At 39.7% G+C, this 26,507-nt stretch overlaps 1 protein-coding gene and 1 non-coding gene across 5 annotated transcripts in view; one reads left to right on the top strand and one right to left on the bottom strand.

Annotated features, from left to right (window-relative positions):
• CLYBL (citramalyl-CoA lyase) overlaps positions 1 to 26,507 on the bottom strand; it is a 322,476-nt gene that overhangs the window by 195,250 nt on the left and 100,719 nt on the right. The window lies entirely within an intron of this gene.
• Positions 8,918 to 9,024, top strand: LOC119047887 (U6 spliceosomal RNA). Its single transcript, XR_005082216.1, has one exon. It is a non-coding gene; the product is annotated as a U6 spliceosomal RNA (small nuclear RNA).

Here is a 26,507-nt window from a genome sequence, read left to right as displayed (position 1 = left end):
TTGGTGATACCCTGGTGAAGGTGTCAGGTTGCCCTCTGATGAACCCTGCAGTGAGGATGATCAATTAGCACACACAATAGAATTCTCCTATCAGTCTTCAAGTTCCTCACTCTCAAATATAGACTGATAGCTACAAATCCAACATTTGGTGAAAGGCATTAACATGAAAGATAGACCAAAACAACCAGATAGAGCACTGAAGAGAAACAGAGGCACTGCAGAGAGCAGAAGAAAACTAAGAAAACACTATTAATAGTCTAAAAGAAACATAAAAAACAAGACTATCACTTACAACAATATTAGAAAATGTAGAAAATCTGTCAGAAGTGAAAATATGAAAGCAAAATATTTTTTTGAAAGTAGCTGAAGATAAACTTAAAAGCTTCTAAAAAGTTGAATCAAAAAATGGAAAATAGGAAAGATAAAAAATGAAAGAATAAAACAGGCACAACATTCTAGCTAGCAATGAGGGTGTGAGAAAGAGGAACAAGAAAAAAATAGAAAAAATAACTTTGCCAAAGAAATACAAGAAAAGCTCCCAGAACTGAAAGACAAGTTCTAGGCTGAAAGGCCTATGGAATACCTGCATAATTATTTAAAAATGACCCCACCAAAGTATATCATTGCAAACTTTGAAAAGTCCAGGAATAAAGAGATCTTAGAATATTCAAGAGGGGCGAAAAAAATTCATATATTGCAATGGCCAAAAAGTTTGCTTTTTTTTCTGTGAGATGGTCCTAGTACCACTCAGTTGTCTTTAATTTCATTTGAAACAATTTTGTTAGATTGTACTGTGACAGCTGTCATATCAGCATGCATTATAAAAAAAATTTATTGAAACCTTCAGCCAAGATGGAGGCATAGGTAGACATACTGTGCCTCTTCACACAACCAAAAGTAGGCCAAAAACAAATTTAAAAACAAAAACCAACCAGAACTGACAGAAAATTGAACTGTATGGAAGTCAGACAACCAAGGAGTTAAAAAAGAAACATTCATCTAGACTGGTAGGAGGGGCGGAGAGGACTTGAGGCAAGGTGGCAGCTGGCAGAGCAGGTGGTCCCACATTTGCGTGCAGATAAACTGGAAGGAACAGCTGGGTTGTGAGACAAACCAGGCAACCCAGGGTCCCAGTGTGGGAAAATAAAGCCTCAAAACTTCTGACTAAAAAAAAAACCTGTGAGGGTTGTGGCATCAGGAGAAACTCCCAGCCTCACAGGAGTGTTTATTGAAGAAACCCACAGGGTCCTAGAACATACACAGACCTATCTGCCCAGGAATCAGCACCAGAAGGGCCCAATTTGATTGTGGGTAGCAGGGGAAGTGACTGAAAGCCAGCAGAGAGTGGAGCAAGCAGCAGTGTTCCCTCTCGGACCCCTCCCCCACATACAGTGTCACCACCCAGTGTGGTGACAACCCAGTGTGACTTGGGTTGTCCTGCCCTGGCAAATACCTAAGGTTCCGCCCCTTACTACTTAACAGGTGCACTGAGACCCCCCCCAAAAAAGAAAAAGAAAAATGGCCCAAATGAAAGAACAGATCAAAGCTCCAGAAAAAATACAACTAAGTGACAAAGAGATAGCCAACCTATCAGATGCACAGTTCAAAACACTGGTAATCAGGATGCTCACAGAATTGGTTGAGTATGGTTGCAAAACAGAGGATAAAATAAAGGCTATGAAAAGTGAAGTAAAGGGAAGTGTACAGAGAACCAACAGTGACGGGAGGGCAACCAGGAGTCAAATCAATGGTGTGGACCAGGAGGAAGAAAGAAACATTCAACCTGAAAAGAATGAAGGAATAAGAAGTCAAAAAAAAAAAAATGAAGAGAGGCTTAGGAACCTCCAGGACATCTTTAAATGTTCCAACATCCCAATCATAGGAGTGCCAGAAGAGAAACAGCAAAAACTTATTTGAACAAATAATAAAGGAGAACTTCCCCAATCTGGAAAAGGAAATAGAGTTCCAGGAAGTCCAGGAAGCTCAGAGAGTCCCAAAGAAGCTGAACCCAAGGAAGCACACACCAAGGCACATCCTAATTACCTTACCCAAGATGAAAGATAAGGAGAGAATCTTAAAAGCAGCAAGAGAAAAGGAGACAGTTACCTACAAAGGAGTTCCCATAAGACTATCACCTGATTCCTCAAAAAAAGGCAAGAAGGGGCTAGGAAGAAGTTTTCAAAGTCATGAAAGGCAAGGACCTACATCCAAGATGACTCTATCCAGCAAAGCTATCATTTAGAATGGAAGGGCAGATAAAGTGCTTCCCAGATAAGGTCAAGCTAAAGGAGTTCATCATTACCAACCTCTTACTATATGAAATGTTAAAGGAAAAAAAAAAAGAAAAGAGAAATGTTAAAGGGACTTTCTAAGAAGAAGAAGCTAAAAAATATGAACAGTAAAATGACAACAAACTCACAGCTATTAACCACTGACCTAAAAAAAACAGTAACAAAAACGAACTAAGCAACAAGTAGAACAGGAACAGAATCACAGAAATGGAGATTACATGAAGGGTTATCATAGGGGGAGTGGGAGAGGGATAGAGGAAGAAAAGGTACGTGGAATAAGTAGCATAAATGGTAGGTAGATAATAGACAGGAGGAGGTTAAGAATAGTATAGGAAATATAGAAGCCAAAGAACTTATATATATGACCCATGGACATGAACTAAAGGCAGGGAATGTAGGTGGTGAGGGTGTACAGGGAAGAGGGGAATAAAGGGGAGAAAATGGGACAACTGGTTATTAGCATAACCAATAAAATATATTTAAAAACTTATTAAAATTGGTAAAATTTTGTGTAGCCATTTTAGTAATGAATATGGAAAAATATGCAACATTTTTGGCATATGATGTCTATTATTTTCAGAAAGGTAAAGATGCAACTAAAATGCAAAAAAAAAAAAAAAAATTTGTGCAGTGCATGGAAAAGGTGCCCTGACTGATCAAACATGTCAAAAGGCCCTGGCTGGTATAGCTCAGTGGATTGAGCGCGGGCCTGCGAACCAGACAACCACGGTTCGATTCCCAGTCAGGGCACATACCGGGGTTGCAGGCCGGTTCCCTGAAGGCCAGTTCCCAGCAGGGGGTGCACGAAAGGCAACCATACATTAATGCTTCTCTCCCTCTCTCCTTCCCTTCCCCTGTAAAGATAAATAAATAAAATCTTAAAAAAAAAACCAAACATGTCAAAAGTAGTTTGTGAAGTTTCATGCTGGAGATTTCTTGCTGGACAATACTCCATGCTTGGGTAGACTAGTTGAAGTTGATAATGATCAAAATTGAGACATTAATTGAGATCAACATTACACCATGCAAGAGACAGCTGACATACTCAGGATATCCAAATCAACAGTTACTGGTGAAAAATTACAGAAAAACTAAATGGACTTTTTGGCCAACCCAATAAAAAGGAATCAAGAAGATAAGGAATCAATGCTTTTAAACATTTTCTGAGAAAATGTTTTCCAAAGATAAAGTTCTCCATGAAATCTAAAGAACATTGAGGACATTTTCAGATACATATAGTCACAATTTTTTCTCTTCAAGAATCGTTTTTCACATAACTACTAGAGAGTATGTATGTATGCAACCCCAAATGAAGAAATAAGCCAAGAAAGAAGACATAGTTTGGAGATACAGTGATAAAAGTCAAAATTATCTGCAAGAGAAACATAAAAATGTAGCTGGCCTAGAAAGTAACAAGTTCAGTATAGAAAAGACATTTTCCTCCAAGGAAAAAAGATTTTAGGGTTAAGTGAAGGATGAAAACCCCCTTTTAGGGAAAACATGAAGGAATGTTCCAACAAAAGGATGAAAATCCAGGAAGATTAGCATCTGTGATACCAGGGGAGAGGGAAGAGAGTTTTGAGAAATAGGGCATGATCTACAACACCAAAGAGCTGGAAAAAGTAAGTTAGTATGAGGATTAAAAATAAGCTTGGATTTGGCCATTCTGAAGGAATTGAGTCTTTAGGGGTAGTTTTGGAGTTAGAGGGGTGAACACAGTCCTAATGGCCTGAAAATTCAACGGGACTTGAATGGAATGTAGGGAAGGTGGACACAGACCACCGTTCAAGAAGTTAGGCATCAGGAGAAATTGGGAAACATCAACAGCTTAGGAAAGTTTGTTTTTCCTTCCTTTCTCCCTCCCTCCCTCTCTTTTCCTCTTTCTCTGTCTCCATCCTTTACCTTTTTTCAAGCAAAAGTTTATTTAGAAGGTCACAGAGGTAGAAGAAAGTGAACTGTGGAAGAAGTGAGCTTGCTGGGCTGAATGGGCTTAGGAAACAAGTCACAGAGGCAAAAGAAGGGCCCTTGGAGCTTAGGAGAAGGAAAAGCAAAGAGACACCTAAGGGAGGAAGGCATGGGCTGGGTGGAGGAGTGATGGGGGTGTGGGAGAGAAGGAGAGAGCCATTCTTTTTCATTTTTAACACATGTGTGTAGAATATTTTTGCAGGCTGTGGAGAAAGGGGCAAGGAGTAAAAAACCAGAAGAGGGAGGGACTGAATTGGTGCGCCAAGATTCCCCAAGAAGAAAGAAATTAGGAGGTGGTGACTAGAGAGAAAGAATGACTTTTCATCTGAAGAAATTGGGAGGCAGGAAGCAGGTTCCTTTCAAATTGGAGGGGCAGAAGATTGAGAGAGCTGTGATCCTTGAGTCAAGTCCTGCCCTTTTGGACACACAGTAAGATTACTCTTTTTGCCTTTAAGAAAAGGATATTTAAATAGAGGAAAATTAGAGACAACCACACAGAGACAAGATGGATTTTATATATTCCCCAGTGACAGGGAAACTGGTTGGGAGCTATGGGGAGCGCCAGATGAGAAGACAATAAATAGGATGTGGTGGCAGCAAGGAAATGGGCTGGACAAGGGCGGCAAGTTCACAGGTCACTACATAACCCATGAAAAAGCAGCGGAGGAAAAGAGTACAGCAAAGGACTGGGAAAATTGACGAGATCTGGAAATGCAGCACTCATGGTAAAATAACACCTTTTTTTTTGCCTCTCTTCCTACTAGATAAAAACTCACAAATTTGCCCTGGCCAGTTGGTTGGAGCACTGTCCTCTGCACCAAAAAGTTGCAGGTTTGATCCCTGGTCAGGGGTGTAAGGGAGGCAACCAATTGATATTGCTCACTCTTTCTCTCTCTCAAAATCAATACACATATCCTTGGGTGAGGATAGAAAAAAACTCATAAAATCCCTCCTGTCCTATATTGACCTCATAAATTTCAATGACAGAGCACTAACAAAAATGCTGTACAGTATAAATAATAACAGCTTTATTATTCCCCTAGCTCCACTGGGGCAGAGGAAAGTAGCAGACGGTTCCCAGGAAGAACAAATGCTAGTGCTGCCCAGTCCAGAATGCAACCTGGCCACGTTGCTCTGGGTCTCTGGAGGAGAAGGAGAAACACTGTCCAATCTCAAGTTTCTTTAAAAACAAAGAAGGAAAAACCTATGCCACCAATTTAAAGAGAGGTAGGAGTGAAGCCAGCTACAGAAATGCAGGAAGAAGGCTTTCTTCCTGAGCACATCTTTCCTAGTGCTTAATTTCACACAGCTCCTCATCTGCATGCCTTTTTATTGAAAGAATTCACACATCAAAACCTGCAAAATAAACTCCCACCTCTTATCAAGAATTTGGGAGAGGATGGGCAATCTTTAGGAGTTAAAAACTTGTAAGGGGTTATGATCTTTCAAAGAAAGAGAAATCAAGCTGAGAAAGTAAGAAGAAATATGGTAAGAGAGAAAACAAACTTTTTAACAACAGCTTTTCAGAAAGACACAGGAATGAAAGAGCACAGGAATTTTTTTTGAGCACCTGTTTTCACTAGGAACGTTTTTTGTACACTATAGGAAGGAAGGAAGGAAGGAAGGAAGGAAGGAAGGAAGGAAGGAAGGAAGGAAGGAAGGAAGGAAGGAGGGAAGGAAGGAAGGAAGGAAGGAAGGAAGGAAGGAGGGAAGGAAGGAGGGAGGGAAGGAGGGAGGGAGGGAGGGAGGGAGGGAGGGAGGGAGGGAGGGAGGGAGGGAGGGAGGGAAGGAAGGAGGGAGGGAGGGAGGGAGGAAATACAAGCTGAAAAAAAGGAAGTATATTTCCCATTGGCCAGGAAAGTGGCAGAGTTAGGTTCTCAGGTCCATGAGAAACACAGAATACAGCTGAGGATGAGAATGTTGGCTGTGCAAAGTACTACAGACTGAGTGGCTTAAATGGTAGAAATTATCTCGCTATTGTGGAGGCTAGAAATCTGAAAATAAGGCAGGGTTGGTTCCTTCTGAGTGTAGAGCAAAGGACTTGTCCCAAACCTCTGTATTTGGCTTGTGGCCATTTTCTCCTTGTTTCTTCACATATTCTTCCCTCTAAGCATTCTATCTCAGTGGCCAAATTTACCTTTTACTTAAGGACGTCAGTCATATTGGATTTGGTCCTACCCTAATGATATAATCTAACTAATTACAACTGCAACAACCTTATTTCCAAATAAAGTTACATTCTGAGTAACTTTAGGATTTAGGATGTCAACACATAAATGTTGGGAAGAGACACAAATCAACCTGTAATAACAGCTAATATTTATTGGGTTCTTACTGGGTGTTAGACACTGTGCAATGCATGTTTCATACAATCCTCTTAACCAATTATTCCCATTCTATAAATAAGACACAGAGAACTTAAGTAATTTTCCCAAGATCAAACAGCTGATAATTAATGGGGCTGGGATTTCAGAACCTGGTCCCTGTGGATCTCAAGTGCTAACCACTACCTTCCACTCTGTATGTAAGAAGACATTATACCACTCATTCAGATATCTTTGTAATAGAACCAATCAATAAATGCCCAAATGAATAAATGAATGAGTACCTCAATGCAGAATGAACAAACTTGGTGGGTGGCTCAGAATTTCTATACAGTGAGGTTGGGCCATTGTCCAAAGTTACCATAGCATCCTTAAGCCCAGTGAATACTAAGTGGTGTCTACAGAAAGTACACTAGCTTTAAAGTCCAACAGAATGTGCTTGGTGTCAGGAGACATGCATTAATGATTTGTAAGTGCCCCAACACAAATAAAGCAATTGTGAAGTGATTTTCAAAGGTGAGAGAAATGATAGTTAAGGAGCTAACCTTAGAAAAAACACAATTTGGGCAATTATGCAAACCACCAGGCTTCATTTACTACACTACTAACTACCATTACAGTGAGAATGGTAGTAACCAGCATTTCAAACTTGAAAATGTGTTTTTTATAAAACATACCACTGTAAATGATCATTCAAAATCATTAATCCAAAAATCACGGCCAAACCTCTCTCTAAAAAGAAAATTATGACACAGTTGCACTTAAAGCACTCAAGTTCAACTAAATGTGCTTGGGGAAAAAAAGTTGAAAGAGAGAAATACTTTAAACTATATCCCTGGCCCTGCCACTGAACTCACTAAGAAGAAAGACAAGCTGTAAGTCAGTCAATAGAAGTCACCCAGATCATCCAAGCCTCTCATCCTGTCTTGGGACCTAAATGTGATGCCTGAGTTTAAAATTAAATTTCAAAATATGCATCTCTGACTCAAAGTGTAGCAACCTGCCCCTTCTGACATTCAGTAGAAGAAATGGAGATCTGATCCTGTGCTGGAAGAAAAACAAACCTGTGATCAGTTTAATGACATCTTGATTTAACAGAACATCATAAAAGATTTGAACTTGAGTATGTGTGACTTTCCCTTCACCAAACTGACTTTATGCTGAATGCTCAAGAAAGACGCAGTTACTCCATACCTCTTTGATACTCTATTGATAAGTTTTTGTTTCAGAAATAACATGGCACAGATAGCCCCAAATTACCAAGAATCCTAAAACCATTCCTGCCATAGTACAGCCCCTATGGCTCCCTGACGAAGACATAATACCTGCAGCCATTCAACAATGGGCCTCTTAGGCTGCAGACCAGGCGAGAGGCCTAGAAATTGGTAGACTAAATGTATTCAGTTTTGAAACATTTTTTATATTTTGCTTTTCTGGATATATTTGGTTCATGGGTATAGTGTACCTTTTCCAATAGCTTTGCCTTCTTGTGTTTTTGTTCCTTTAATTGTGATGAAATATATAGAGTATGCAATTTACCATTTTAACCATTTCTAAGTATACTGTTCTGTGGTACTACATGCACTCACAGTGTTGTGCAACCATCACCATTATCTATCTCCAGAACTTTTATCATCATCCCAATCTGAAACTCTATACTATACCTGTTAAAAACTAACTTCCCATTCTTCACTTTCCTCTGGCCCCTGGTAACCGTTATTATATATTCTGTTTCTATGAGTCTGATTACTCTTGGTTCCTCGTGTAAGTAATATCATTCAACATTTGTCCTTTTCCATCTGGCTAATTTAATTTAGTATAACATTTTAAAGGTTCACCTGTGTTTTGGCATTTGCCAGAATTTCCTTCCTTTTCAAGGCTGAATAATATTTCATTTTATGAATATACCACATTTTGTTTATCCATTCATTTATCAACAGAGACTTGAGTTGCTTCCACCTTTTGGTTATTATGATAATGCTGCTGTAAATATGGGTATGCAAATGTCCCTCTTTCCAATTCTTTTGGGTATATACCCAAAAATAGAATTGCTGATCATGTGGTAATTCTATGTTTAATACCTTCATTGTATTTTGCTTATATGTAATGTTGTAAACAATGTAACTATTGTAAACAGACACATCCTTGCAATTTGCTAGGTGAGGTGAAGGCAGCTGGAGTTTCTAAATGCTTTAGATAACTGAGATCACTTCCATGTTTTCTGAGTTTGGCTGTGTGCACAATGCTAAGGGAGATAAAAGGCTAAAAGCTAAGGATGACCAGTGCAGATGAAGGAACTCAATCTGTTGACAACAATGTGATTAGTAATCTGGAACAGTGCTCACTTTGGTAGTACATAAACTAAAATTGGAATGATACAGAGAAGATTAGCATAGCCCCTGCACAAGGATGGCACACAAATTCATGACGTGTTCCTTATTTTCCTTTTCTAATATCCATGGGTGAGGAAAGTGAGTCTGAGTGAGCAAGTACCTTACTCAATTGAGGGTCCTCCCAGCCTCGAACCTCATCCCTAAATACTCCTCCTTCTAAAAAAACTGGGAACAATCAAATGGTCTACTGTAGTGTGCTACTTCCTTTTGCATTAATTTCATCAATTTAAGCAACAGGCATTTATTGAGTGCTGACTGTCAAACAGCCCATTCTTGGGCTGTGGACCTATCCCTTTTGGGATTGTCTGTACATTACTGAATGCTTCATGCATCAAAAGTATTCAACACATTGGTTGGTTTCCCTGTTCACAGATCCTAATATGAATACATAACCTATCAGAGAAAGAAATGCATTGTATTAGACAAACAAGTTAATGGATAGGATCATTATTTATTTTTAAGTCCTACCTACCACCAAAATTAGTTTATAATCATATATAGATTTAGAGGAAATCAACCCATTCCCATTGGGCTATTTTATTTTTTTAAATATATTTTACTGATTATACTATTACAGTTGTCCCATTTCCTCCCCATTAATCCCCTCCACCCTACACACTTCCTCCAACCCACATCTTCCCCCTTTAGTTCAAGTCCATGTGTCCTACATATAAGTTCTTTGGCTTCTACATTTCCTGTACTATTCTTAACCTCCCCCTGTCTATTTTCTACCTACAATTTATGCTTATTTTCTGTACCTTTTCCCCCTCTCTTCCCCTCCCACTCCCGCTATAACCCTTCATGTGATCTCCATTTCTGTGATTCTACTCCTGTTCTACTTGTTGCTTAGTTCGTTTCTTTTTTAAGATTCAGTCGTTAATAGCTGTGAGTTTGTTGTCATTTTATTGTTCATATTTTTTATCTTCTTTTTCTTAGATAAGTCCCTTTAACATTTCATATAGTAAGAGCTTGTAATGATGATCTCCTTTAGCTTGACCTTATCTGGGAAGCACTTTTTTCCTTCCATTCTAAATGATAGCTTTGCTGGATAGAGTCATCTTGGATGTAGGTCCTTGCCTTTCATGCCTTTGAAAACTTCTTCCTAGCCTGTTCTTGCCTGTAAGGTTTCTTTTGAGGTATCAGGTGATAGTCTTATGGGAACTCCTTTGTAGGTAACTGTCTCCTTTTCTCTTGCTGCTTTTAAGATTCTCTCCTTATCTTTCATCTTGGGTAATGTAATTGTGATGTGCCCTGGTGTGTGCTTCCTTGGATCCAACTTCTTTGAGACTCTCTGAGCTTCCTGGATTTCCTGAAAGTCTACTTCCTTCCCCAGACTGGGGAAGTTTTCCTTCATTATTTGTTCAAAATAAGTTTTCAATTTCTTGTTCTTCCTCTTCTCCTTCTGGTACTCCTATGATTGGGATGTTGGAACATTTAAAGTTGTCCTGGAGATTCCTAAGCCTCTCCTCATTTTTTTGACTTTTTGTTTCTTCATTCTTTTCAGGTTGAATGTTTCTTTCTTCCTCCTGGTCCACACCACTGATTTGACTCCTGGTTGCCTCCCCATCACTGTTGGTTCTCTGTACACTGCCCTTTATTTCACTTTTCATAGCCTTCACTTTTTCTTCTAATTCATGACCATATTCAACCAATTCAATGAGCATCCTGATTACCTGTCTCTTGAACTATGCATCTGATGGGTTGGCTATCTCTTTGTCACTTAGTTGTATTTTTTCTGGAGCTTTGATCTGTTCTTTCATTTGGGCAATTGTTTTTGTTTCTGCATGCATGTTATGTATTAAGGGGTGGAGCCTTAGGTGTTCACCAGGGCACGGCAACCCATGTCACTGGGTTGTGACACTATATGTGGGGGAGGGGTCCAAAAGAGAACAGTACCACTGTGCTCTCTGTTGGTTTTCAGTAATTTCCCCTGCTACCAACAATCAAATTGGGCCCTTCTGGTGCTGATTCCTGGGTGGGGGTGGGGGGTTGTTATGTTTTAGGTATAACCCTGTGTGTCTCTGCAACAAACTCGGCTCTGAGGCTGGGAGTTTCTCCTGACGCCTCAACCCTCACAGGTTTTTTTCACTTAGAGGTTTTCAGATTTTATTTCCCCATGCTGGAGCCCTGTGTTGCGAGGTCTCACTCCCCAGTTGTTAGTCCCAGTTTATCCACTTGTGAATGTGGGACTACCCAGACTGCAAGCCACTCCCTTGCCCAGCCTGGTCTGCCAGCAGCCACCTTGGCCCAGAAGCCCATCTCTGCCCCTCCTACCTGTCTAGATGAGTGTTTCTTCTTTAACTCCTTGGATGTTGAACTTCCATACAGTTCAATTGTCTGTCAGTTCTGGTTGTTTTTTGTTTTTTATATTTGTTGTTGTACTTCTTTTGGTTGCGCAAGGAGGCACCTCCGTCTCCATCTTGGCTGGAAGTCTTCCATTGGGCTATTTTAAAATTCAGAACTAGACTTTAAATGTTCCAGAACATCTCTATAATTAAACTATTGAACTTCCAAAAGGAGGATGACACCATCAAAATAATCTGAATAAATCTTTCTTTTACTCTTCCCTATAATGTGTCAGGTAAAGAAGAAAAGAACATCAAGAAGAGATGAATGACACATTCACAGGGAAGAAGAGGGATGATCTGAACATCACAAGCTCTCAAAGAAGGCTTACTTGCTCATGAGGGGTAAGTATCACCAGCAGGGCTTTTCTCCTTCACAACATCAACTTTCTCTCCAAGTCACTGGCAATTGCAAACACAGATTTTCTATATACATAAACTTTGGTTTTGTTTTACAAATACAAAAGTTATGGAACATATAGGCATTATACCTGTGTTTATGAATGCTACACATTGTCCTACATGCACAGTGTTTTTTTAATGCCTATTGACATAAAAGTAGAAAAGTTCCCAACCAGCAAATAGAAGAGTAAGGTCAAATCCTCCATTCTGCTCTAAAACTAGAAGTAGAGTGTTTGAAGAAAAAAAACCCAAATACTTCATATAAAAAAATTAATATGAAGATTTTTCTGAACAAATCTCCTAAGTAGAAAAAAGAACATATTTATGAAACAAATGCCATCTAAATAGATCTACACATTAAAAAAAATAAGAGTTGTGAGGTAGAAAGAAAAAAAATCACCTGACTTCATACTAAGAGGCTCTAGTTATTCAAATAGAGAAAGTCACTGTGGAGATGGTAGCCCAGGAAGGATGAAGATACAAATAGGAACACACACTGTGTGGTAGAAGAGCGACCTACAAAATAAAACAGTAAATTTGGAACTGCCAACGTTTGCATGATAGTCTGAATTCATTGAAATTTTAATTTCAACTAGATTATACTTTTTAAGGGAAAGTATCCTTTTCTTTTGAAAGGTATTATATTCACATGGTTCCAGAAAGGTACCAAAGAGTTCACAATGAAAAGTGTTCCTCTCACCTACCCCATCCCTCTGCCCCCAGTTTACCTCTATGCAGCCCACCAATGTTATTAGTTCCTTGTGTAACTAAGCACAATATTTTTTAAATATTTTATTTATTTATTTTTAGAGAGAGAGTAAGGGAGGGAGAAAGAGAGGGAGAGAAACATTGACGTGTGAGAGAAACATCAATTGGTTGCCTTTTGTACATGCCCAGACTGGGGACTTGAATGCACCATGACCAAGAATCAAACTGGCAAACTTTTGCTTCCAAGCAAAGTGTTTAGATACAAGTTCAGAAGCTCTGAAGGCATCTCCAGATACCCAAAGTAGGTGAGATGAAGTTAGAAGGGGCTATTTTCTAGGAAGCATCTTAATCTTTCCCCCTCACACCTGCTTTAAAGCAGGAAAACTCAAGGCTCTCAGTCTTTCATCCTGAACTTGCAGGGAATTCTACATGAGGCTTCCTTTTTCAACGATGAGCCAATTCTTTAAAAGCCCCCAAAAAGTAAATTAAATTTTAAAACAAAACCAGATTATCCTCGCAGGGTAGTGCCATTGGTTAGAGCATCGTCCCCATATGCCAAGGTTGGAGGTTCAATCCCCAGTCAGGCACATACGAGAATCAACCAATGAATGCATAAATAAGTGGAACAACAAATCAATGTCTTTCTCTCCCCCTAAAATCAATAAATAAAAAAATAAATCTTTAAAAAAACAGATTTAAAAGATCTGTGATGAAAAGCAGTGGCTAATACAAGATAATCAGTAAGTAGTTGTTGAATGAATGTGATGTGGCTCTAAAATCTGACATACCTGAGTTCAGTGTTGGCTGCCATTTACCAAGGTGTGATTGAGTCTTGCTTCACACCTTTGCAAAAAAGGGGGTAAACACACATCCTCACATAGCTGCTGTTATGTTGTTGAAATTGAATGAGACAATATACAAGGTCTGACCAGAAAAACTCCAGCCATCATTAATATAACAAGAACGGTTTGCACAACATCAGTGTAACCTGGCAGCTAAGGATAGTGGACTGGCATGTGTACACATGAACAATGACAACTGCGCTGTACTCGTCAGTGGGGATGGGAGACACTGCTGAATGAGCATGTGTACTATGTGGCCATCACATTCAAAATGAGCGAGTACAGCAACAAATCTGCATCGGATTTTGCATTAAGCTTGAACATCCCTATCCCTCCACAGAAACTGTTCAGATGATCCAGGAAACTGCAGCTACAGGCAACTGGTGACTAGCAGCTTCATCACGGCAAAGCCTGTGCTCCTATGCCCACTCATGCATCATGTCTCACGTAGAGTTTTTTGGTGAAACATCAAATCACCCAGGTGGCTCAACCCCCAACAGACCAGATTTGGTGTCCTGTAACTTCTGGCTTTTCCAAAAACTCAAATCACCTTTGAAAGTGAAAAGATTTCAGACCTTCAGTGAGATTCACAACCAGGCAGCTTGTGGTGATTAGGAAAGCTGTGTGAGGTCTCAAGGTGCCTAGTTTGAAGGGGACTGAGGCATCACTGTCCTACATACAATGTTTCTTGTATTTTGTATCTTCTTCAATAAGTGTCTCTATTTTTCATGTTACATGGCTGGATAACTTCCAGATAGGCTTCATATGTGAAATTGGTAGAGTTCCTGATATACTTTAAGTGCTTCATAAATGACAGCTATCATTATTGCTGCCATGAGTGATTCATAGCCTCTTATATACTTTTGGTCACAGAGATCAATTGAAGATTTGGTTCCCAATGGGTAACCTTGGCTGTCACTGAAACACCTCTGAGCTTGCACAATGCTGGGCTGAAGTGACAATTGATGTGGGCTGGTTGGTGGCTGTTTGACATCACCCCTCTGCAACATCACTGAAACAATGTTAACTTCCTCTGTACAGAAAGGGAGAAACTCACACTCCAAACTGACAATGACATAGCAATCTTGATAAACAGGGAGGAAAAAATATCCAACTTTTCCTTAATGAATACTAAATTATTGAGCAATAAAATAATTTAAAAAATAATTTATTTGCTTTAAAGTTCTTTCATGCTATATTGAGAGATACAATAGAATATATTGACAGTGTCGCACAAATACACTGAAAAGCATTAAAATGTTGGCTCTTGAGGTGTCACATCTATCACTGTAACAAAAAAATATACATCTGGATTCAGTGAAGCCTTGGTCTAAAGGCCAGACTATTTCACCCACAACATGCAAAAGCCATTGCTAGTGGTGTCTTCAAGCATTACAGTGTGAAAAGGAATACGGAGGCTTCTGCACTGCTCAGCTGCTATGTAAAAGTCATCTGTGTATGTTATCCTTTGTAGCACAAGGGCTGTCATTAGCACTGAATTGCAAAGGAGTCACGACACCAGATTTTACAATACTAATACAACCTCAGAACCATCCTCAGCTCATGGGTCCTGTGCCCAAAAAGGAGGGGTTACAAGTAGCCATTTAGCACCTTCCTTGTGGTATTTTTACACTGTGTTGTTGCCTTTCCTATAAGGAGAAGCAACAAGAATGCTGAAAAACATTTTCTCTTCTGTGCCACAATTTAAAATAAGAAAATGTAATCACATAGGTTTTTCCAAAACAAAAAAGGTAATATTTAAAATTTCTTCTGTGTCAATGACAAAGAAAAAAATCTTATCCCTAAAAATGACTCTTTCATAGAACATCAGGGTTAGTTTGTGAGTGGCACGTTTTTAAAACATTTAATCAGTGATCTGAATATATGTCAACACCTTCTGGCGGTGTGCTATATAAAATGTGAACCTTGTCAACAGCAACAGAAAAAGGTGACACACTTGGGACATAGAGCTTTTATGCTGACACACAGTAGTAATATAATTTTAAAATTCATCATCCATTTAGCTGTAAGCAACAATAATTAATCTTTTTGACAATTCATACAATGCTTTAAATAACACCTGGGTAGAAAAACAGTGCATTCTAATTTTTACTTTCATTAACTTCCTGGGCTTTAGAGCTATAAATGCATATAAAGCCACACAAATAAATTTTGTGATTAGGATTAAAATGTTAGCAAAAAATATTTTTCTTGTCACCTCATGCATCTCTTTGCCTCAGTTAATAAAATTACTTAACACAAGAACTGTAAGTGAGAGCAACTCCCAGGGGCACTGTGGGCCTCCAAGGGTTCATTTCTGTCACGTCAAATGATATTTTATTCCCAAATCATTTAACCTATGACTTTGCATGACTACTTATAGCCTCAACAGAATTCTGGTGGGGGTCCAGAAATGACACTAATCCCTCTACTAGAAACTCCATCGAGGCATGATCACCCTGAGCCCATCTGATACCAACACATGAAACATGATAGCCAGGCAAACGGTCTACAGAATTTTCATAAGCATGTGATTATGTAAGTGTTGTATGGATTAGTGTTTCATGTGTCCTGTGAGGCTTCATAATATTTCATGTTAAACCATGTTAACACTCTTAATTAGCCTCTTTCCTATTAACATTAAAAACAAATGCATGTGGCTAAATATACCTGCTAACCCACTGGCCTGCTAACCCTGAGATTTAAACAGCTGCGGGATAAAGCGGAGCTACCATCAGCACAAAAGAAGATCCAAGTAAGACTAAAAATCACAAGCTTGTGACATTTGCAGATGAAATGAAATAGGAAGGTTGTTGTATAGAACCCCACTGTCTGCACACCTCTCTACAGCCTGACTTCCGAGAGTCTGTGACTATTTCGCAGATAAGAAAACCAGAGTGCTATAATTATAACTCAGGGGTTCTCTGAATCCACATTCAAATCCCATATGTTTTCTGTTGTCATACCCCTTAAACATCAACTAAAACTCAAAAATGAGAAAGCAGCTCAAAGAGCTTGACCAACTGGGTTAGGACATTAGAGTACTATGGCCCATAGTTTGGGAAAGTACCAGCAGCAGAAATACATAGAAAAAGTATGAGCTCTGCTATTATAGGGCAAGTAGAGTCAGGAGAAGACATGGAATGAAATATAGTTATGTATGTTTGTGGAAAAAACAGAGGTTGAGTATGTGTAGCTTTGAGTATGTATAGCTCCTTTGCTACACATACTCTCTTCTTTTTACATCTTTCTTTCATTCTTTTATTTCTTGCCCAAGTCTGACCCTCCTAGGAAGCGATGACATTGATTGTACCATGTGTCAAGTGTCGTATATACTAAGGGCCCAAATGGTGGATTTTAATCCCATAAGTTTGCCTAATGAGTTATCTTTTATACATATTTTTGATATCAGACTTCTATATGCCCCAAAACTCTGTCCATTTGTTTATTAGAAACAATTGCGACATCTTTTTCAGAAAAGATTTACAGAGGAGAGATTGCCATTCTACACAGAATGTCAGACTTTCTCTAATGGTTGACTTACAGACCATTATTCTAAATTCGTATTCTAAATTCATTTTGAGCCTCTAAGCCTAAACTTCATAAAGGTTTCCTTCATCCTTTGTGTATTACTAATGAACTGATCCCCTACCAGGAAGAGGCCCCAATAACATGTCCCTCCCTGTGGAACCACTATGTACCATTTGAAACTGTGGCCAGAATTTCAAATATGGATACTTTGTTTTGAAAGTTGGAATCCCAGAATGAATTCTAGATCAGGGAGGGGACTCCGTCCTTCTCACTGTGGGGACCAGCAACCTGAGACTGAAGACTGCAAATTTGCTGACATCTGTGCTCCTGATCTCCTGACTTCCTATCCAGTTTCCTCACCATGCCTCACAATCCTGAGTCATCTTGCTAGCCCTAAAAGGCATAATAATTGTTTCCCCTCAATTACCAAAAGGGGGGGGAATCCTCCATATTTAATCAATTGATATGTGAGTTTTCTTTTAATTATACCTAGTATTAATATTAATACTTAAGTCTCAAGTCTGAAGCAGAATTCTCCAGCTAGTGGGGAAGGCAGTGACATCCAGAGAACATCTAAAGAGAACAACCCTTAAAATGTGTTTAATTACAGGGAGCCCCTCACAGCATGGAACCAGGGAACAGGGACCTTGGAAGGCAATTTTCCATTTAAACTGTGCTCCTCAGCTAATTAAAAAACCAAACAGTACAGCAGTCTGGACAAGAAGACAACAAAACCCCACACATTACAACACAGGTAAATGTATGTGTGAGCCTAAATGGAAATGAAAGCTGCAGGAACCCAAATGTGAAAAACAGCCATTTATAGTGTGGACCCTGATGGATAGGTAAGTACCTGACTGGCAAATGACATACTGTCCTCTCACCTTGTGGCTGAAACATGGAAACACTCTAGCCATCTGCTGTATCTGCAGAAATCCCGGGCTCAGAGGAGTAAAAGGAGAATGCACACTTTGGTTGCAGCTGTAATGCATATGCTCACAGCTAATATGTAGTCTTGGCACAGCCAGGACTTCAGGTGTGACCCTTCAATGACTAATCTTTCCTCACAAACAGTCTTATCAGATTTTCCAGATTTTTGCAGGAATCTATTTGCTGAAAGGGTGTGAGACATATGAAGGAGGAAGGATGCAGAGTGGTCACTGACTTTTTTTTTTCTTTTCGAAGATTTTACTTATTTATCTTTAGAGGGGAAGGGAAGGAGAGAAGGAGAGAAATATCAATGTATGGTTGCCTCTCGTGAGTCTCCCGCTGGGAACTGGCCTGCAACCCAGGCATGTGCCCAGACTGGGAATCGAACTGCAATCGTAGAAGGAAGGATGCAGAGTAGTCACTGACTGTCAAATGAACTCAATTCTCCTGTGGCTATTGAAATGCTCACGGATGTAGGAAGGAGATTCCGGTGATTGGGAGCAGGTTTGCACCAACCATAAATTCTGCTTAGCTTCTTTCCATTTACGGTTTATTGCATTAACATTTCTTTTGTGCCAGCTGCTGCTGGGAAGTTATTGTAAATTTGGGCAATTATGACTTTTGTTCCATCTGTTCCTCCCCTCCTCCCTCCTCTGTACTGTAACATCAAAGGTGGCCAATTCAGTAGAAGTCAGCTTTGTCTCTTAAATTTAACCTGAATTAGACATTATTAGAAATCACAGGCTCTTAGTGAAAGGTAGCAGAATAAATCATAAAGATGCTTTCTTAAACCTCCTACACAATGATCCAAGTCGAAGCCTGAATAGGCACTTCAGGGCCTCCTTGCCCAAATCTCCTTAAAGTAGACATGTGAACCCTGTCAAACAGGGGGCGTATACCTAAGTGCTAGGGTTTCCATCAGCCCTGCCTCAGCTTGGGTTTCAGTGGTGTTTAGAACAATCTTCCTTAGAACTTCCGACCAAGATGGAGGTGTGGGTAGAAACACTGTGCCTCCTCGCACAACCAAGTTTAAGGACAACAAAGTTTTAGTAACAAAAATGCAGCCAAAACACAGAAAACTGAACTGTAAGGAAGTCTGACAACAATGAACCACTTAGCCAGACCGATAAACCAGGCGAAGGAGCGAGCAGTGAGACAGACCACACAGGCTAGGGCCCCAGTGCCGGGAATTAAAGCCTGAAAGCACCAGTTGGAAAGATTTTCGGGGTTGAGGTGCCGGGAGAAGCTCCCAGGCTCACAGAGAGTTTGTTGGAGAGACCCACAGGGTCCTGGAGGGTGCACAAGCCCACGCACCCGGGAACCAGCACCAGAAGGGCCCAATTTGCCTGTGGGAAGTGGCAGAGGAAACTGAAATCCGAGAACAAATGCCACTGCCCCTCTCTGACCCCGTCCCCACATAAGCATCACAACCCAGCCACTGGGTTGCCCCACCCTGGTGAACATCTAAGGCTCCACCTCTCATACATAATGGGCGCGACCTGACCAAAACATTATGGCTCAGGCAGAAAAAGAGCTCAAAGCCCCAGAGCCAATACTTTTAAGCGACCAAGAAATAGCCAACCTATCAGATGCAGAGTTCAAAACACTGGTGATCAGGATGCTCACAGAACTGGTTGATTATAGCCACAAATTAGAGGAACATATGAAGGCTAAACTAATTGAAATGAAGGGAAATGCACAGGAAAACAATAGTGATGGAAAGGAAACTGGGACTCAAATCAATTGAGTGGACAAGAAGGAAAAAAAACAATGACCAAACAGAAAAGGATGAAGAAACAAGAATTCAAAAAAATGAGGAGAGGCTTAGAAACCTCCAGGACATCTTTAAACGTTCCAACATCCGGATTATAGGGGTACCAGAAGGGGAAAAGGAAGAGCAAGAAGTAGAAACCTTATTTGAACAAATAATAAAGGAGAACTTCCCCAATCTGGCAAAGGCAATAGACTTCCAGGAAATCCAGGAAGCTCAGAGTCCCAAGGAAGTTGGACCCAAGGAGGAACACACCACGGCACATCATCATTACATTAGCCAAGATTAAAATGAAGGAGAGTATCCTAGAAGCAGCAAGAGATAAGAGGACAGTCACCCACAAAGGAGTTCCCATCAGACTGTCAGCTGGTTTCTCAAAAGAGACCTTACAGGCAAGAAGGGGCTGGACAGAACTACTCCAAAGACCTACAACCAAGATGCTCTATAAGGTCAAATTCAAGGAGTTCATCATCACCAAGCCCTTATTTATGAAATGCTAAAGGGACTTAGCTAAGAAAAAGGTAAAAAAGATGAACAGTGAAAGGACAGCAAACTCACGGTTATGAAGAACCACACCTAAAACAAAAGCAAACTAAGCAGACAGCTGGATCAGAGCAGAACCATAGAAATGGAGATCACATGGAAAGTTAGCAACAGGGGAGTGGGAGAAGGAGAAGGGGGGAGAAGGTACAGAGAATAAGTAGCATAGACAGTAGGTAGAAAACAGACAAGGGGGAGGGCAAGAATAGTATGGGAAATATAGACTCTAAAGAACTCGAGACACATGCACATGAACTAAAGGGATGAATGGTGGGGGAGGGGTGTGCAGGGTGGAGGAGAATGAAAGGGGGGAATGGGACAACTGTAATGGCATAATCAATAAAATATATTTTAAAAAGAACGATCTTCCTTAAAGTGTCTGCATAAACCAGAGTGGGGTCCTAGTGCTGCTACGTGCAAGCAGTAGCCTGGAGATATCTCCAGATCCAGAAGAAGGCCTGCCCCACAGCAGATAAGGAGGCTCAGCAATCAGCTGGGGTGCTCTGTGGGCAAAACAGAGTTTGTGTTCCTGACAAGTTGTCACTTGTTACAAGGAAGGGGGGCAGGTTGGAGCCAGAATCTGAGTCTCAGGAGTATTGTCATAGGCAAAAGGCCATTGCACTGCTCAGCTCCATTCTCAACAACTGAGAACCTACTGTCACTCGGTAGGTGCTGGACTGAGGGGGGTTTCAGAGATGAACAGGTGTGATCCCTGTCTCAAGAAATTTAAAACCTAGTAAAAGAGACAGGCCTAACAATAATTGACTGTAAGTTGTTTCATAATTAATTTCACAACATGGATGCAAAATGTTATGCATTCCTCAACATGTGAAACATAGAGCTACCATATGACCCAGCAATTCTACTCCTAGGTATATCCAAGAGAACTGACAATGTATGTCCACAATGTAAACTAAAGTTCATAGTAGCATTATTGATAATAGCCCAAAATAGGAAACAACCCAAATGTCCATGATGGATGAATGGATAAATAAAATGTGGTATATTTTTACAACGGGATGTTATTTGGTCATCAAAAGGAATGAAATACTGATCCATACTAAAACAGGAATGAACCTTAAAAATATGCTAAGTGAAAAGAGCCAGACACAAAGGAAACAATTATACAATTATATTTATATGACATGTCCAAATGGTCAAATCTATAGATTCAGAAAGTTAGATCAGAGATTGCTAGGAGAAGGGAAAAGGGCAACATGGAGAGTGATTGTTAATGGGTGCAGTTGCTTTTAGGGGTAAGGTAAACATTCTGGAATTAGATAGTAGTGACTGTTGCACAACTTGATGAAGAGACTAAAAAACTGAATTGTGTTATTTTAAGAGGGTAAATTTTATGGTATTCAATACTATTTCATTTAATAAAACTATTGTTTTACACCCTGGCTGGTGTGAATCAGTGGATTGAGTGCCAGCCTGTGAACCAAAGGGTCACGGACTTGATTCCCAGTCAGGGGCACATACCTGGGTTGCAGACCAAGTCCCCAGTAGAAGGCACTCAAGAGGCAACCACACGTTGATGTTTCCCTTCCTTTCTTTCTCCCACCCTTCCCCTCTCTCTAAAAATAAATAAATAAAATCTTATTAGAAAAACCTATTTTTTATTTATTTATTTTTAGAGAGAGGAAGGGAGGGAGAAAGAGAGAGAAACATCAGTGTGTGGTTGCCTCTTGTGTGGCCCCCACTGGTGACCTAGCTGGCAACCCAGGCATGTACCCTGACTGGGAATCGAACCGGCAACCCTTTGGTTCACAGCCCAAGTTCAATCCACTAAGCTATGCCAGCCAGGGCAGTAAAACCTATTATTTTAGCCCTGATCAGTATAGTTCAGTTAGTTGGGCATCATCCTGTTAAGCAAAAGGTTGCTGGTTCAATTCCAGTCATGGCTGCAGGTTCAGTCCCAGTCACCCACAAGAGGCAATGGATCAATGTTTCTCCCTCACATCAATACTTCTCTCCCTCTCTCCCTCCCTTCACCTCTCTCTAAAAATATATAAGTAAAATATTTTAAAAATACTAAAGTGTTTAAATATTTATTTAAAAAAACAGAGTAAGGCCCTGGCTGGTATGGTTTAGTATATTGACTGTGGGCTTGTGAACCAAAGGGTCACCGGTTCCATTGCCAGTCAGGGCACATGCCTGGGTTGTGGGCCAGGTCCCCAGAAGGGGGAGCACAAGAAGCAACCACACATTGCTGTTTCCATCTTTCTCCTTCCTTTCCCCTCTCTTTAAAAATAAATAAAATCTTCAAAAAATAAAATAAAATAACAGAGTAAGGATTCTCAGCACTTCCTTAAAATGAGGAAGGAAGGAAGGAAGGAAGGAAGGAAGGAAGGAAGGAAGGAAGGAAGGAAGGAAGGAAGGAAGGAAGGAAGGAAGGAAGTCACTAGATTCATTGCTTACTTTGATACCTTCTGGCCATGAGGAATAGACGCCAAGTTTCCACTTTCTGAAACTATTATTACTTTGATAGAAGAGTTCTCTTTCATTACACAAAATGTGTTTTATTTATTTGTTCAAAGATTTTATTTATTTATTTTTAAACAGAGGAGAAGAGAAGGAGAAAGAGAGGGAAAGAAACATCAAGGTGTGGCTGCCTCTCACATGTCCCCTGCTGAGGACCTGGCCCACAACCCAGGCCGGTGCCCTGACTGGGAATTGAACCGGCAACCCGTTGGTTCGCAGGCTGGTACTCAATCCACTGAACCAACCAGCCAGGGCATCGTTAAACAAAATATATTTTAAACTTGGAGCTTTGAAAGTTCCCTCAGGGAACATCAACTGAGAGGCAAGGAGGGTCTCTGATCCCTGACTACCTCCTGCAAAAAAAAGAATCAGAGTTTCTATGTAAGAGTTGGTCCTAACTAAAGACCTAAAGATGTATGTCTCAAAAATTAGCCCTGGGCTGGTGTGGCTCAGTGAACTGAATGCCAGACTGAGAAGCAAAGGGTCACCAGTTCAATTCCTGGTCAGGGCATGTGTCTGGGTTGTGGGCCAGGTCCCCAGTCGGGGGCATGTGAGGGGCAACCACATATTGATGTTTCTTTCCCTCTCTTTCTCTCTCCCTTCCCCACTCCCTAAAAATAAATTTTTAAAAATCTTTAAAAAATAAAGTAAAAAATTAGTTTGTACAGATTATTTACAGATCAACTTAGATATTCATTAAGAAAATGGTCCTGCCCTGGCCAAGTGGTTCAGTTGCTTGAAGCATCATCCCATACACCAAAACACTGTGGGTTTGATCCTGGTCAGGGCACATACCTACATTAAGGGTTCAATCCCCAGTCAAAGAATGTATGGGAGGCAACTGGTCAATGTTTCTCTCTCACATAGATGTTTCTTTCTCTTTCTTCCTTCATCTGCCTCTAAAATCAATAAAATTATGCTTGAGTAAGGATTTCAAAAATAGGAAAAAATGGTCCTTGGGTAAAGGAAAAAAGAAGCAATGACTAAGCTTTTTTACTTTCAGTTCATTTGAAAACCATAGTGCTTACAAATTTTCACATTGTTTACTACCAGGGCATCTAGGGGCAGGCAACCACCTAAGAAGATACCATGTTGGAAATTCTGCACAGGGCAGTGATAGTGGGTTAGTAACCCAAAGCAGTAATCCAAGAGTTAATCATCAAAGACACTAAATCCAGAAAGTGCTTATTAACCCATACCCTTCTGCATAGTGTCTATTCTGCCTATAACAAAATGGGACACTGTAGGTCTCAGTAATACATAAAGCTTTTGTTGAAAACAGGAGATTGACAGCTATTCATGATGAGGGTTTTGTATTTGTTTGTTATCCAAATAACTTTGCTACTGAGGAAAGGCAAAGGGAAAATGTCAGAAGTATGTGATTGATTATTTTTTAAAATAGATGCAGTCTCTACTGTTGAATTGAAAGGTATATACTAAAAAGGGATTTACTCATTGAATGGTAGATTCTCATACTTAACTTTGACAGTAATTCTCTAAAAAGAGTTGTGCTTGTGAGTCAGATAAATGACAAAAGGTTTTGTCTTAGTACCAACATCCTCTAATGGGCACCTGTTTAGGAACATTCTCAAATCATAAGTAGAACTGTACACTGATGATTTACACAATTGGTGTTGGGGGAGTAATCCAGTTATCTCAGTCTCCAAGCTGAGCGAGCAGTATTGATGAGCTTCCTAAAACACTTTTAACACGAAAAAATGTACATGCTGTTGAAGGCAGGGGGAAGGTAATGATGGAGGGGTGGGCGGGAAGACGAGGGAAGATTCCAGAATGAAAAAGCCTACACCAAAAACTACTTTCTTTTCATTTTTTTAAAGTTCCCTTTTAATCAGCTTTTAAAGCAAAGACAGAGCTGAAAACAATCCACGTAAATAAACAGCAAAGAAACTCAGGATGCTTAACAGACCAGAACACCGGAAAGAGCTTGCCGCCAGGCATGACCAGCTTTAGTGGGTTTAACAATTAAAAAGATGGCACCACACTACCTGTGACCTTCCCTTTCTGCAAGAAAAATGGATAAAACTTTCCACTGGGGTGGAGGGAAGGACCAGAGAGATAAAAATGCTATTTAACACAACAATGTGGACAGGATTTAGGCCACATGCCAATCTCATCCACAGAGCTTACAAATGGAATGAATATAATCCACTACTCAAAAGATATATAACCTAGTTGAGTCTAGAGAGCTAATTAATAAAACAGTTTGAAAAAGAATGCAAAGTTAATTGCCACCTATCTTCTGGGCTATTTCAACTTGGTTCTTTATATTTGCTGTTAAATAAAATTCCAAATGGTTTAGCAATCAATCATGCTTTACTTATATTAAGAAAAGGCAAATTAGGTTTTGGTTAAATTTAAGTCCCTTTAAGAAACATTTGAAAAATTGAAGCTGCTTTTTTCCTCAGAGCATATTTTGGGACAGTAAAAATTTCAACTATAAAAGTTTCAAGTTAGACAGTATACAGAAAGTAACAGTAAATAAATGTAACTACCCAGAAACAGTGCTAGATCTTTCTAGCAATTTCTAAAGTTAAAATTATTAAGTACATTCTTCAGAAAGCATAATCTCATTTGTAGATAGAGTTGGGAACATGAGATGTAAACCACACAATTTCCTTGGTCTGAATCATAGAATTAAAGACAGTGATGATTTTTATCTCCAATTTTCCTCTTAACATTTTCTTCCCTTAATATGTCTGCCCTAAATATTTTTGGTTTTTACTGATAATGAGAAATTTGAGCCAGACTATTTCTTTTGGGACAACCAGTAGATGATTGCAAGGTCACAATTTTAAACATCCTGCAAATAGTGTACTGATGGCTCATTCCAGACCCAGTTTTCCCTTAAAGCTTGCTGAGGGAAAGCGTGATGCTTCTCCATGCTGTCTTGGTATATGTGTTTCTGGAATCCTGAAATTGAGAATGAACTATATCCATTTTTCAATAACTAGGCTTAAAATATCATAAAACTCTGTAAGAGGTTCTTGAATGGAAATAGCTGGTTTATAAATTCATAAAGTGTCTTTATGACTTTATATTGAGCTCCAAAGACTAGATCCCTCAACCCATACACTTCAGCCAGAGTGTACTTGCTAAGGATGGGAGGGCCAGTGCTTGGAGTATGAGGCTTATTTCATGGAGTCTTTCAAAACCTGAGTGGGCAGACCTGGAAAATGCTGGTCTTACCTTGGCCACAGTCCCAAAGGTGCATCTGTACCACTGGCTTTTGTCAGAATGAATGATGGTGTTGAGTAATTTTAGGAAAGTAACTCATCTGCTAAAGTATGACTGCCAAGATATTTGGAAAAATATAATTTAGCACTTCGATGTAATTTTACTTTCTGATTTTACAGATAAGGAAAAACGTGACTGCTGGCTATTACAGCTTTTGCTCTGTGCTTCAATTCCCAGGACTAGCTATTTTCTCCATCCTCCAGTCTGTGTAGAAGCTGGAAGAGATATATTGAGCATATTTCTTCTCTATTTATGTCACTACTTTCTTATTCTCAGTTTACTTGTTTTTCTTCTAGTGATGCCAAGTTTGTACACTTAAAAAAATCTGACTAAAGAAAAGCCAAAGGAATGATATTATGAGCAAATGCAAATATGCTAATTAACATGAAATATAATACTGAAAAAGTCCAACTAGTCATATGTAAAATTATTTTAATGACATATTCAAGAAGAATCTGGAGATTATGCTGTCAAGAAGGCAATACATTTAAAGCAATCTTACAGAGTCTATGAAATCAGACTGTAATATCCTGGAACTATTTTAATTTTAAAAGCTCAGTTTACAAATATATACCAATATTTTTCTCACTTTTAATGACTCCCCCACTGTTTTAGCATAAGAGCTAAAATAACCTAAAACGGCCCCCTAAAACACACACAGCAAGTCTGTTACACATATCTACAAAAAATATATGAAGAAAAGATTTTTCAAAATAATCTCAAAGT

Source organism: Artibeus jamaicensis, unplaced genomic scaffold (assembly GCF_021234435.1).
Source record: "Artibeus jamaicensis isolate MK-2021 breed Jamaican fruit bat unplaced genomic scaffold, CSHL_Jam_final contig_3197, whole genome shotgun sequence".
Classification (NCBI taxonomy): domain Eukaryota; kingdom Metazoa; phylum Chordata; class Mammalia; order Chiroptera; family Phyllostomidae; genus Artibeus; species Artibeus jamaicensis.
The sequence above is the reverse complement of the archived record's forward strand: the minus strand, read 5'-3'. Positions and strand labels throughout refer to the sequence as shown.